This window comes from Heterodontus francisci, chromosome 48 (assembly GCF_036365525.1).
Source record: "Heterodontus francisci isolate sHetFra1 chromosome 48, sHetFra1.hap1, whole genome shotgun sequence".
In the NCBI taxonomy this organism is placed as follows: domain Eukaryota; kingdom Metazoa; phylum Chordata; class Chondrichthyes; order Heterodontiformes; family Heterodontidae; genus Heterodontus; species Heterodontus francisci.
The window spans coordinates 2684782-2699556 of NC_090418.1; positions in this window are offsets into that span (position 1 = coordinate 2684782).

Below are 14775 nucleotides of genomic sequence, written 5' to 3' on the forward strand. Positions count from 1 at the left end.
GGCTGGGCGAGCAGGGAGTGGGGAATGGGGGCTGGGCGAGCAGGGAGTGGGGAATGGGGGCAGGGCGAGCAGGGAGCAGGGAATGGGGGCAGGGCGAGCAGGGAATGGGGGCAGGGCGAGCAGGGAGCAGGGAATGGGGGCAGGGCGAGCAGGGAATGGGGGCTGGGCGAGCAGGGAGTGGGGAATGGGGGCTGGGCGAGCAGGGAGTGGGGAATGGGGGGCAGGGCGAGCAGGGAGCAGGGAATGGGGGCAGGGCGAGCAGGGAATGGGGGCTGGGCGAGCAGGGAGTGGGGAATGGGGGCTGGGCGAGCAGGGAGTGGGGAATGGGGGCAGGGCGAGCAGGGAGCAGGGAATGGGGGCAGGGCGAGCAGGGAATGGGGGCTGGGCGAGCAGGGAGTGGGGAATGGGGGCTGGGCGAGCAGGGAGTGGGGAATGGGGGCAGGGCGAGCAGGGAATGGGGGCAGGGCGAGCAGGGAGCAGGGAATGGGGGCAGGGCGAGCAGGGAGCAGGGAATGGGGGCAGGGCGAGCAGGGAATGGGGGCTGGGCGAGCAGGGAGTGGGGAATGGGGGCTGGGCGAGCAGGGAATGGGGGCTGGGCGAGCAGGGAGTGGGGAATGGGGGCTGGGCGAGCAGGGAATGGGGGCAGGGCGAGCAGGGAGCAGGGAATGGGGGCAGGGCGAGCAGGGAATGGGGGCAGGGCGAGCAGGGAGCAGGGAATGGGGGCAGGGCGAGCAGGGAGCAGGGAATGGGGGCAGGGCGAGCAGGGAGCGGGGAATGGGGGCAGAGGGAGCAGGGAGGGGGGAATGGGGGCTGGGGAAACAGGGAGGGGGAAATGGGGGCAGGGTGCGCAGGGAGAGGGGAATGGGTGCAGGGGAAGCAGGGAGGGGGAAGTGGGGGCAGGGGGAGCAGGGAGTGGGGAATGGGGGCTGGGCGAGCAGGGAATGGGGGCAGGGCGAGCAGGGAGCAGGAATGGGGGCAGGGCGAGCAGGGAATGGGGGCTGGGCGAGCAGGGAGCAGGGAATGGGGGCAGGGCGAGCAGGGAATGGGGGCTGGGCGAGCAGGGAGTGGGGAATGGGGGCTGGGCGAGCAGGGAGTGGGGAATGGGGGCAGGGCGAGCAGGTAGCAGGGAATGGGGGCAGGGCGAGCAGGGAATGGGGGCTGGGCGAGCAGGGAGTGGGGAATGGGGGCTGGGCGAGCAGGGAGTGGGGAATGGGGGCAGGGCGAGCAGGGAGCAGGGAATGGGGGCAGGGCGAGCAGGGAATGGGGGCAGGGCGAGCAGGGAGCAGGGAATGGGGGCAGGGCGAGCAGGGAATGGGGGCTGGGCGAGCAGGGAGTGGGGAATGGGGGCTGGGCGAGCAGGGAGTGGGGAATGGGGGCAGGGCGAGCAGGGAGCAGGGAATGGGGGCAGGGCGAGCAGGGAATGGGGGCTGGGCGAGCAGGGAGTGGGGAATGGGGGCTGGGCGAGCAGGGAGTGGGGAATGGGGGCAGGGCGAGCAGGGAGCAGGGAATGGGGGCAGGGCGAGCAGGGAATGGGGGCTGGGCGAGCAGGGAGTGGGGAATGGGGGCTGGGCGAGCAGGGAGTGGGGAATGGGGGCAGGGCGAGCAGGGAATGGGGGCAGGGCGAGCAGGGAGCAGGGAATGGGGGCAGGGCGAGCAGGGAGCAGGGAATGGGGGCAGGGCGAGCAGGGAATGGGGGCTGGGCGAGCAGGGAGTGGGGAATGGGGGCTGGGCGAGCAGGGAATGGGGGCTGGGCGAGCAGGGAGTGGGGAATGGGGGCTGGGCGAGCAGGGAATGGGGGCAGGGCGAGCAGGGAGCAGGGAATGGGGGCAGGGCGAGCAGGGAATGGGGGCAGGGCGAGCAGGGAGCAGGGAATGGGGGCAGGGCGAGCAGGGAGCAGGGAATGGGGGCAGGGCGAGCAGGGAGCGGGGAATGGGGGCAGAGGGAGCAGGGAGGGGGGAATGGGGGCTGGGGAAACAGGGAGGGGGAAATGGGGGCAGGGTGCGCAGGGAGAGGGGAATGGGTGCAGGGGAAGCAGGGAGGGGGAAGTGGGGGCAGGGGGAGCAGGGAGTGGGGAATGGGGGCTGGGCGAGCAGGGAATGCAGGGAATGGGGGCAGGGCGAGCAGGGAGCAGGGAATGGGGGCAGGGCGAGCAGGGAATGGGGGCAGGGCGAGCAGGGAGCAGGGAATGGGGGCAGGGCGAGCAGGGAATGGGGGCAGGGCGAGCAGGGAGCGGGGAATGGGGGCAGAGGGAGCAGGGAGGGGGGAATGGGGGCAGGGGAAACAGGGAGGGGGAAATGGGGGCAGGGTGCGCAGGGAGAGGGGAATGGGTGCAGGGGAAGCAGGGAGGGGGAAGTGGGGGCAGGGGGTGCAGGGAGGGCGAAGTGGGGGCAGGGGAAGCAGGGAGGGCGAAGTCGGGGCAGTGGAAGCAGGGTGGGGAGAGTGGGGTTAAGGGGAGCAGGGAGAGGGAAATGGGTTCAGGGGAAGCAGGGAGGGGGTATTGGGGGCAGGGGAAGCAGGGTGAGGACAATGGGGTTAAGGGGAGCAGGGAGGGGGAAATGGGGGATGGGGAAGCAGGGTGGGGGATTGGGGGCAGGGAAGCAGGGTGGTGGGATTTGGGGGCAGGGGAAGCAGGGAGGGGGTGGGGGTAGGCAGAGCAGGGAGGAGGGATTGGGGGCAGGGGACTGGGGAACAGGGTTAGGGCAATGAGGGCAGTGGAGCAGGGAGGGGGCAATGGGGGAGCATGGAGGGGGAATGGGGCAGGATTGGGGGAAGGCGGCAGGTAGTGGGGTAAGGGGCTGGGAGGGAGGAGGATGGAGTGAGGGGGGAATGGAAAAAGGGAGCAGGAGTGCGATGGAGGAGAGAGAAGTGAGGAGGTGAGTTAGTGAGGGTGGAATGGGGAAGAGGGAGGGAGTGAATGGGGACAGAGAGGGGAGAGTGAGAGGACTGTATGCTGGCACTGATATAATGCAATTCTCTAGTGATTTCCTTTCTAACAACAGGGTTAAAGTAACATCTGGAAAAGCTTGCTGTCTGCTCTCACCAGTTCCCAGAACCACAGCAGCAAAGTTAACTGTTAACTACCGTCTGACACTCAGTTGTATTCAAGAGTGCTGCTCATCACCAGCTTCTCACGGGCAATTAGAGACGGGCAACACCTTGCCAACAATGCCCACATCCTGGTGAATGAATAAAAAAGTGTCCTAGCCCACCCCCACCCGAAAATATGACAAACCACTGGGAACCCCCCCTATCAAATATTGAGACGTTTACAGGAACTACCTCTTGCCCCTCGTCCCTCTCACCTTCAACAAACTAGGGTTGTATTCCCTGGATTTAGAAGTTGAGGGGGTGATTTGATCAAAGTTTACAATATTAAGGGGAACTGATGGGGTAGATAAAGATAACCTATTTCCACTGGTCAGGGAGTCTAGGACTCAGGGGTAGAGTGTAAAAGATTAGAGCCTGACCTTTCAGGAGTGAACTTAGGAAACACTTCGACACACAAAGGGTGGTAGAAGTTTGGAACTCTCTTCCGCAAACAGCAAATGATGCCGGATCAATTGTTAACTTTAAACCTGAGATTTGTAAGTGTATTGTTAACCAAAGGTATTAAGGGATATGGGGCAAAGGCGGGTGCATGGTGTTAGGTGACAGGTCAGCCACACGATCTCGCTGAAGGGCGGAACAGGCTGGACGGGCTGAATGGCCTCCTCCTGTTTCCCTGTCCCCATTCTCCTATGTTCTGCGCTGTAGACTCAGTGTAATTCAATGAGATTGTCAAACCCTACTGCCACATGAAGACTGGGTGAGGAATACAGAGCATTCCCCTGAGTGAATAGGACCAGACCTCAGCGAGGAGTCCACACTTTCAGGAGACAAGGAGTGGCGGAGAGAAGGACTATTCGAGTCTGTGCTGATGTAGCTGACAGCATGGACATCAGGTGGCAGCAATACATCAATTTAGAATAACAGCCCAGTGTTTTCAGTTATTACCATCTGCTCCGGCAAACCCTTTAGTGTTGGGGAAACAAATGTGTTTTCCATTAAATGTTTCGCCCAAAACAATCGCAGAGCTCTGCTTTTCCAATATGTAGGACATTCAGCTGCTGGAGTGAACACAATGATATCAACAAATTAGAATGGATGGACCATGCTTGAAGATGACAGGATTACCGAGCAGAACAAGTGAGAGATACGTGGACACATTTACGATCCAGGGTTCAGGAAATGATCTTTCTGATTGGTTGATTCAAATCCGTGTCTTTGACGCACTCATTCTCCGCAGTACATGTGGCCATGAAATATTTCTTCTGTATTGTTCAGGCAATAACTTGCATTTATATAGCACTCTTAACATGCTAAACCATTCCAAGGCACTTCACAAGAGTGGTATCCAACAAAAATTTGAGACCGAACCACATGAGGAGATATCAGGACAGGCGACCAAAAGCTTGATCAAAGAGGTCAGTTTTAAGGACCGTCTTAAAGGAGGAGAGAGAGGTGGAGAGGTTTAGGGGGAGGGAATTCCAGAGCTTAGGGCCCCAGGCAGCTGAAGGCACGGCCGCCAATGGTGGAGCGATGGGAATTGGGGGATGGTCAAGAGGCCGGAATTGGAGGAGCGCAGAGATCCAGGAGGGTTGTGGGGGCTGGAGGAGGTTACAGAGATAGGGAGGGTTGTGGGGGCTGGAGGAGGTTACAGAGACAGGGAGGGTTGTAGGGGCTGGAGGAGGTTACAGAGACAGGGAGGGTTGTGGGGGCTGGAGGAGGTTACAGAGATAGGGAGGGTTGTCGGGCTGGAGGAGGTTACAGAGATAGGGAGGGTTGTCGGGGCTGGAGGAGGTTACAGAGATAGGGAGGGTTGTGGGAGCTGGAGGAGGTTACAGAGACAGGGAGGGTTGTGGGGGCTGGAGGAGGTTACAGAGATAGGGAGGGTTGTCGGGGCTGGAGGAGGTTACAGAGATAGGGAGGGTTGTCGGGGCTGGAGGAGGTTACAGAGATAGGGAGGGTTGTAGGGGCTGGAGGAGGTTACAGAGATAGGGAGGGTTGTGGGGGCTGGAGGAGGTTACAGAGATAGGGAGGGTTGTAGGGGGCTGGAGGAGATTACAGAGATAGGGAGGGTTGTGGGGACTGGAGGAGGTTACAGAGATAGGGAGGGTTGTAGGGGGCTGGAGGAGATTACAGAGATAGGGAGGGTTGTGGGGGCTGGAGGAGGTTACAGAGATAGGGAGGGTTGTGGGGGCTGGAGGAGGTTACAGAGACAGGGAGGGTTGTGGGGGCTGGAGGAGGTTACAGAGACAGGGAGGGTTGTGGGGGCTGGAGGAGGTTACAGAGACAGGGAGGGTTGTGAGGGCTGGAGGAGGTTACAGAGACAGGGAGGGTTGTGGGGGCTGGAGGAGGTTACAGAGATAGGGAGGGTTGTAGGGGGCTGGAGGAGGTTACAGAGATAGGAAGGGTTGTGGGGGCTGGAGGAGGTTACAGAGATAGGGAGGGTTGTAGGGGCTGGAGGAGGTTACAGAGATAGGGAGGGGTGTAGGGGCTGGAGGAGGTTACAGAGATAGGGAGGGTTGTAGGGGCTGGAGGAGGTTACAGAGATAGGGAGGGGTGTAGGGGCTGGAGGAGGTTACAGAGATAGGGAGGGTTGTGGGGGCTGGAGGAGGTTACAGAGACAGGGAGGGTTGTGGGGGCTGGAGGAGGTTACAGAGATAGGGAGGGTTGTGGGGGCTGGAGGAGGTTACAGAGATAGGGAGGGGAGAGGCCACGGAGGGATTGTGCTGTAACAATTCTGTGATTTGAACACAAGGATGAGGATATTAAAGTTGAGGTGTTGCCAGACTGGGAGCCAGTGTTGGTCAGTGAGCACAGGGGGTGATGGGCGAATGGGGCTTGGTGCAAAATAGGAAACAGTCTGTAATGTCTTTCTGTTTAATGTTTCACTTTGTGGGGAGACGGACAGATTAGCCACAGAGATTGGTTTATTTCTAGCAAGAAGCACCTATTAATTACTGAGCTATACTCATTCTCATCACTCAGTGCCAGGTGGCACCATAGCTAGAACTGAGGTCCTGCCATTGCTAACTTCACCACCTCTGAAGGATGAAAGGTGCATTGACCCAGCCTAGATTCTAACCTGGATATCCTGGGCCTCATCCAAACAATAAGCTGCTGTCTGCTGTGGCTCAGTGGGTAAAACACATAACTCTGAGTCGGAAGGTTCTGGGTTCAAAACCCATTCCAGAAACTTCAACCACATAATCTGACTGACAATCCCAGAGCCAGGACCGAGGGAGTGCTGCACTGTCGGAGGGGCAGTACTGAGGGAGTGCCGCACTGTCGGAGGGGCAGTACTGAGGGAGCGCTGCACTGTCGGAGGGGCAGTACTGAGGGAGCGCTGCACTGTTGGAGGGTCAGTACTGAGGGAGTGCTGCACTGTCGGAGGGGCAGTACTGAGGGAGTGCCGCACTGTCGGAGGGGCAGTACTGAGGGAGCGCTGCACTGTCGGAGGGGCAGTACTGAGGGAGCGCTGCACTGTCGGAGGGGCAGTACTGAGGGAGCGCTGCACTGTCGCAGGGGCAGTATTGAGGGAGTGCTGAACTGTCGGAGGGGCAGTACTGAGGGAGCGCTGCACTGTCGGAGGGGCAGTACTGAGGGAGTGCTGAACTGTCGGAGGGGCAGTACTGGGGGAGTGCCGCACTGTCGGAGGGGCAGTACTGAGGGAGCGCTGCACTGTCGGAGGGGCAGTACTGAGGGAGTGCCGCACTGTTGGAGGGGCAGTACTGAGGGAGTGCTGCACTGTTGGAGGGACAGTACTGAGGGAGTGCCGCACTGTCGGAGGGGCAGTACTGCGGGAGCGCTGCACTGTCGGAGGGGCAGTATTGAGGGAGTGCTGAACTGTCGGATGGGCAGTACTGAGGGAGCGCTGCACTGTCGGAGGGGCAGTATTGAGGGAGTGCTGAACTGTCAGAGGGTCAGTACTGAGGGAGCGCTGCACTGTTGGAGGGTCAGTACTGAGGGAGTGCTGCACTGTCGGAGGGTCAGTACTGAGGGAGTGCTGCACTGTCGGAGGGTCAGTACTGAGGGAGTGCTGCACTGTCGGAGGGTCAGTACTGAGGGAGCGCTGCACTCTTGGAGGGTCAGTACTGTGGGAGGGCTGCACTCTTGGAGGGTCAGTACTGAGGGAGTGTTGCACTCTTGGAGGGTCAGTACTGAGGGATTGCTGCACTGTTGGAGGGTCAGTACTGAGGGAGCGCTGCACTGTCAGAGGGTCAGTACTGAGGGAGTGCTTCACTGCTGGTGGTGCTGTCTTTCAGATGTGATGTTAAACCGAGGACCCTGCCTGCTCTCTTCGGTGGATGTAAAAAATCCCATGGACACTATTTAAAGAAGAGCAGGGGAGGTCTCCCCGGTGTCCTGGGCCAAAATATAGAGAGCATATACGGCACAGAAAGAGACCATTTGGCCCATCGAGTCAACGCCATGTGTCCCTTAACCAACATTAAAGAAAGAGATGATCTGTCTCATCATTACATTGTGGAAGCTGCTGCCACATTACAACACTGACTACACTCCAGGAAAGCATTTCAATGGCTGTGAAGTGATTTGTGGCATCCTGAAACCGCGAAAGGCGCTATAGAAATGCAAGTCTTTTGTATAATCTGATCCCAGGGGTTCAGATGACTTTCAGTAATGGATGAAAGTTTGCCCTTGCAGTTTGCCCTGTCATTTTGTCCTCAACTAGGTCACGGGCTGTAAACACAGCTTCGTGTTTGCCAACACTTGGTGAGGTAAAAATCAGGGCAGGTGTGTTTGTGTGTCAGAGTTTTACCAGTTGTTGGAGAAAAGATTGGGAGGAGACAGGGTGCTGGAAGCAAATACAATAGTAACTTTCAAACGGGAAGTTTGCAGGGGCTATGGAGAAAGAGCAGGGAGGGTGGGACTGATTGGATTGTTCTTTCAGAGCTGGCACAGGCACGATGGGCCAAATGGCCTCCTTCCTTGCTCTATGACCCTCTATGGCATGATGCAGGAGTTTGAAATACTGAGAGGAATTGGTTCGCATCGATGATGCAGGCAATTTAACTGGTACAGCGAGGATAGAATGAGAGGACATGAGTGTAAAGTAAACAAGGCAGATGAGAGTACAAAGGGTTTCTCAACAGACTGAGGCCCTGTCTACCCTCTCAGGTGGGTGTAAAAGATCCCACGGCCACTATTTGGAAGAAGAGCGGGGGGGAGTTCTCCCCAGTGTCCTGGGGAGCAGGAGGGAGTTCTCCCCAGTGTCCTGGGGAGCAGGGGGGCAGTTCTTCCCGGGGAGCAGGGGGGAGTTCTCCCCGGTGTCTTGGGGAGTGGGGGTGGGGGTTCTCCCCGGTGTCCCGGGGAGCGGGGGGGAGTTCTCCCCGGTGTCCTGGGGAGCGGGGGGTGTTCTCCCCGGTGTCCTGGGGAGCAGGGGACAGTTCTTCCCGGGGAGCGGGGGGGAGTTCTCCCTGGTGTCCTGGGGAGCAGGAGGGAGTTCTCCCCAATGTCCTGGGGAGCAGGGGAGAGTTCTCCCCAATGTCCTGGGGAGCAGGGGAGAGTTCTCCCCAGTGTCCTGGGGAGCAGGGGAGAGTTCTCCCCAGTGTCCTGGGGAGCAGGAGGGAGTTCTCCCCAATGTCCTGGGGAGCAGGGGAGAGTTCTCCCCAATGTCCTGGGAGCAGGGGAGAGTTCTCCCCAGTGTCCTGGGGAGCAGGGGAGAGTTCTCCCCAGTGTCCTGGGGAGCAGGAGGGAGTTCTCCACAATGTCCTGGGGAGCAGGGGAGAGTTCTCCCCAGTGTCCTGGGGAGCAGGAGGGAGTTCTCCCCAGTGTCCTGGGGAGCAGGGGGGCAGTTCTTCCCGGGGAGCAGGGGGGAGTTCTCCCCGGTGTCTTGGGGAGTGGGGGTGGGGGTTCTCCCCGGTGTCCCGGGGAGCGGGGGGGGGTTCTCCCCGGTGTCCTGGGGAGCGGGGGGGAGTTCTCCCCTGTGTCCTGGGGAGCAGGGGACAGTTCTTCCTGGGGAGCGGGGGGGAGTTCTCCCTGGTGTCCTGGGGAGCGGGGGGGAGTTCTCCCCTGTGTCCTGGGGAGCAGGGGACAGTTCTTCCCGGGGAGCGGGGGGGAGTTCTCCCTGGTGTCCTGGGGAGCGGGGGGGAGTTCTCCCCTGTGTCCTGGGGAGCAGGGGGGAGTTCTCCCCGGTGTCCTGGGGCCAATATTTATCCCTCAACCAACTTCACTAAAAGTGATGATCTGATCATTATCACACTGCTGTTTGTGGGATCTTGCTGTGTGCAAATTGGCTGCTGCACTTCCTACATTACAACAGTAACTACACTTCGAAAGTATTTCATTGGCTGTGAAGCAGTTTGGGATGTCCTGGAGTGGTGAAAGGCGCTATAGAAATGTAAATCTATTTGTTCTGTCTATTCCTCCGGATATTATCTTTGAATGGGGTGCTGGGCCAGTCCACTCCACAGCCTGGCTCTGATTTTGAGGTTAGGTGCTGTCATTCTTGATTCCCTCATCAGAGGAAATTCTTTTTCTCTATCTAACTTATCAAATTCTTTGAATTTTTAAACCCCTCGATGAGATCACCCCTTAATCTTCTATACTCGAGGAGATACAAGCCTAGTCTGCACAAACTGTCCTCATAATTTAACCCTTTTAGCCTCAGTATCATACTGGTGAACCTGCACCCCCTCCAAGGACAATATACGCTTCCTGTGCTAACGGTAACGATAGTCCCTGGACTCAGATAGCAGGGCACTGATCAAGCCATGAGTTCACTTGAATTACTGCACTGACTCTCACCGCTGTGCCGCGCTTTCTGAGATGGTGGCTCCATTCAGATGACACAGGGTTACCAAAGGGACACGGTTTTTAAAAGGATGCAAGGGCAAAAACACCTGCTAACCCCTGTCCTGTTAATTGGATCGGGCTGTTTAACAGACTGGCTGATTGAATAGTTCCTGCAGTCGATGGAGTGTTTGACCCTGCATTTGGAGGGTAGGAGAATTAATCAGAGGCTGGCTTTAAGCTGAGCGGATTACAGGGCTCAGCGATCCTGTCTCTGGGCAACTGTACTCTCCCACAGCACCCGAACGAAGGACAGCCTGAAGGTTGTGTGAAGGACAGGGAGGAAAAATTCAGTCACAACTCTTTAACTCTCTCACTCACTGACAGCAACGCTACAGCTGTATCCACAAACTTAAAAATAAAACATCCTGTCAATGAGACAGTCTTATAAGCACTACACAGTTTGAAGTTCATCTCAAGCAGCCTTTGTCTTCTAATTTCAAATTATAATAACTGACTGTTATTAGTTATCATTGCAGTTGTCACCTGTGAGTCAGGGGGCTGTGGGTTCAAATCCCACTCCAGAGACTTGAGCACAAAATCCAGGCTGACACTCCCAGTGCCACTACTGAGGGAGTCATGCACTGTTGGAGGGTCAGTACTGAGGGAGTGCTGCACTGTCAGAGGGTCAGTACTGAGGGAGTGCTGCACTGTCAGACGGTCAGTACTGAGGGAGTGCTGCACTGTTGGAGGGTCAGTACTGAGGGAGTGCCGCACTGTCGGAGGGTCAGTACTGAGGCAGCGCTGCACTGTCGGAGGTGACGTCTTTTGGATGAGACGTTAAAGTAAGATCCCGTCTGCCCTCTCCAGTGGATGTACAAAATCCCACAGCTACTATTTCAGGAAGAGCAGGGGAGTACTCCCCAGCGTTCTTGGACCAATATTGATCCCTCAACCATCATCAATAAAACAGATTTATCTGGTCAGTATCACATTGCTGTTTGTGGGAGCTTGCTGTGCGCAAATTGGTTCCTGCGTTTCCTATATTGCAGCAGTGGTTACACTTCAAAAAAAGTACTTAATTGGCTGTTAAGCACTTTGGAACGTGAAAGGCGCTATAGAAGTGCAAGTTCTTGCATTGTTTGTAATCCCAGGTCGGGTTATTAAACTGACAGCCTGCAAAGTGGAGGGGAGAGAGGGAGGGTATTTAACATTTAGTAAATGCGTGCAGATCTAGTCAGCTTCCTCCACGCTCTGTGTTCTTGGAAAGATTGCTTTATTTTTATCAGCCGGCTGATTCAATTTAATTCTCAGAGGATTTTTTCTGCGTGGTGATTGACAAGCGCCTAGACACCTCTGTGTGCCTTTTTAAAACTGATGCTGAAGCTTTAAGCATTTATCAAAGCAGTTCTTGGAGGGGTTAATGATCAAAATTTTAGAATTTAGTCCTCAACTCTGGCCCCCACCCAATATTTTTCCCCCTTTTGTTATCCCCCTGTTCTCTTAGTTACAGGGCCCATCAAACATCTGGCCTGTACAATGCAGTCAAAGCCTTCCTATATTTTGTTGATTGGATCCTGGGGCTTTATAAACAGAGGCATAGGGTACTGCCAAATTTTTATAAATAATCACTGCTTAGGCCTCAGCTGGAGTATTGTGTTCAATTCTGGGCAGCACATTTTAGAAAGGCCTTGGAGAGGGAATGTGGAGGAGATTTAGCAGAATGGAATCAGGGACGAGAAACCTCAGTGACACGGAGAGACTGGTGTTGTCCTCCTCAGAGCAGAGAAGGGAGACGTTGTTCCCCACTCAGCCATGGCTGACCAGGAAGTTGTATTAATCGGCTGGGAATAGAGAAACGTGAAGGACAAAAAAAAAACGAGTCCTATTGGACAAAGAGTTGGCAAGCTAGGTCCAAAGAGTAAACAATTTAGTTAAACCGGTCCCTTTTTGTAATCTGCTGCCATAGTATCAGTGCATGTGAATAGAAACTGTTGTTGCAAAGCTTCATGAGGATGGTTAGCTGACCTCACATGTTCCATTAAGTCCCAACTTGTCAGTTCTTGCCCGCCATGGTCTTGTGAGAAAGATTTTTTTGGATTTCAGAATGGCTCTCCTGCCCCCCAAGAACTCTTATATAACCGTCCTTGCTTTATTTAATTTCCTTTCGCTTGAAATCCTGAAACACTTTTTGCCCACATTTCCAAAACAGAGAAAGGCTTACATTTCTATAGCGCCTTTCACCATCACAGAATGTCCCAAAGCGCCGCACAGTCAATGAAGTAGTTTCTGATGTGTAGGCACTGTTATATTGTAGGAAACACAGCAGACGATTTGCACACAGCAAGATCCCACAAGCAGTAATAATGACCCAGGTCCTCTGTTTTAGTGATGTTGCCCCAGGAGACCAGGGAGAACTTCCCTGCCCTTCAAATAGTGGCATGGATCCACCTGAGAAGGCAGACAGGGCCTCAGTTTCATCTGAAAGGTGGCACCTCCAACAGTGCAGCACTCCCGCAGTACTGACCCTCCAACAGTGCAGCACTCCTTCAGTACTGACCCTCCGACAGTACGGCGCTCCCACAGTACTGACCCTCCAACAGTGCAGCACTCCCTCAGTACTGACCCTCCGACAGTACGGCGCTCCCTCAGTACTGCCCCTCCGACAGTGCAACACTCCCTTAGTATTGACCCTACGACAGTGCAGCACTCCCTCAGTACTGACCCTCCGACAGTACAGCACTCCCTCAGTACTGACCCACAAATAGTGCAGCACTCCCTCAGTACTGACCCTCTGACAGTGCAGCACACCCACAGTACTGACCCTCCGACAGTGCAGCACTCCGTCAGTACTGACCCTCCGACAGTGCAGCACTCCCTCAGTACTGACCCTCCGACAGTGCAGCACTCCCTCAGTACTGACCCTCCGACATTGCGGCATTCCCTCAGTACTGACCCTCAGACAGTGCGGCGCTCCCTTTAGACTGACCCTCTGACAGTGCCACGCTCCCTCAGTACTCACCATCCGACAGTGCGGAGCTCCCTCAGTACTCACCATCCGACAGTGCGGCACTCCTCAGTACTGACCCTCTGACAGTACAGCACTCCCTCAATACTGACTCTCTTACAGTGCAGCACTCTCTCAGTATTGACCCTCTGACAGTGCAGCACTCCCTTAGTACTGACCCTCCCACAGTACGGCGCTCCCTCAGTACTGACGCTCTGACAGTGCTGCGCTCCCTCAGTACTGCCCCTCCGACAGTGCAGCACTCCCTCAGTACTGACCTTCCAACAGTGCGGCACTCCGTCAGTACTGACCCTCCGACAGTGCAGCACTCCCTCAGTACTGACCCTCCGACAGTGCAGCACTTGGTCAGTACTGACCCTCCAACAGTGCGGCACTCCCTCAGTACTGACCCTCTGACAGTGCAGCACCCCCTCAGTACTGACCCTCCGACCGTGCGGCGCTCCCTCAGTACTGACCCTCCGACAGTGCAGCACTCCGTCAGTACTGACCCTCCAACAGTGCGGCACTCCCTCAGTATTGACCCTCCGACAGTGCAGCACTCCGTCAGTACTGACCCTCCAACAGTGCGGCGCTCCCTCAGTACTGACCCTCCGACAGTGCAGCACTCCGTCAGTACTGACCCTCCGACAGTGCAGCACTCCGTCAGTACTGACCCTCCGACAGTGCAGCACTCCCTCAGTACTGACCCTCTGACAGTGCGGCACTCCGTCAGTACTGACCCTCCAACAGTGCGGCACTCCCTCAGTACTGACCCTCCGACAGTGCAGCGCTCCCTCAGTACTGACCCTCCAACAGTGCAGCACTCCCTCAGTACTGACCTTCCAACAGTGCAGCACTCCGTCAGAACTGACCCTCCGACAGTGCAGCACTCCATCAGTACTGACCCTCCGACAGTGCGGCACTCCCTGAGTACTGACCCTCTGACAGTGCAGCACCCCCTCAGTACGGACCCTCCGACCTTGCGGCGCTCCCTCAGTGCTGATCCTCCGACAGTGCAGCACTCCGTCAGTACTGACCCTCCAACAGTGCGGCACTCCGTCAGTACTGACCCTCCAACAGTGCGCGCTCCCTCAGTTCTGACCCTCCAACAGTGCAGCACTCCCTCAGTACTGACCCTCCAACAGTGCAGCACTCCCTCAGTACTGACCCTCCGACAGTGCAGCACTCCGTCAGTACTGACCCTCCAACAGTGCGGCACTCCCTCAGTACTGACCCTCCGACAGTGCAGCACTCTGTCAGTACTGACCCTCCAACAGTGCAGCACTCCCTCAGTACTGACCCTCCGACAGTGCAGCACTCCCTCAGTACTGACCCTCCGACAGTGCAGCACTGCCTCATACTGACCCTCCGACAGTGCAGCACTCCCTCAGTACTGACCCTCCGACAGTGCAGCACTGCCTCATACTGACCCTCCGACAGTGCAGCACTCCCTCAGTACTGACCCTCCGACAGTGCAGCACTCTGTCAGTACTGACCCTCCAACAGTGCGGCGCTCCCTCAGTACTGACCCTCCGACAGTGCAGCACTGCCTCATACTGACCCTCCGACAGTGCAGCACTCCCTCAGTACTGACTCTCCGACAGTGCAGCACTCCGTCAGTACTGACCCTCCAACAGTGCGGCGCTCCCTCAGTACTGACCCTCCGACAGTGCAGCACTCCGTCAGTACTGACCCTCCAACAGTGCGGCGCTCCCTCAGTACTGACCCTCCGACAGTGCAGCACTCCCCCAGGGCTGCACTGTGACATTTGGAGTCAGCAGTGACAGTATTACCCACTGAGCCACAACTAACACTATAGATGCTCAGCTGATGTGGGTGACTGCCTCTCTTCCTTGTGTGGGTTATGGGAAACCATAAATCCATCTCCCACTCCCATGTTGGACTCGCCCCCTATCGCTGGGACAAGGAGCATTAATGGTGCGGTCGGCCGGACTATTTATCATCCATGAATC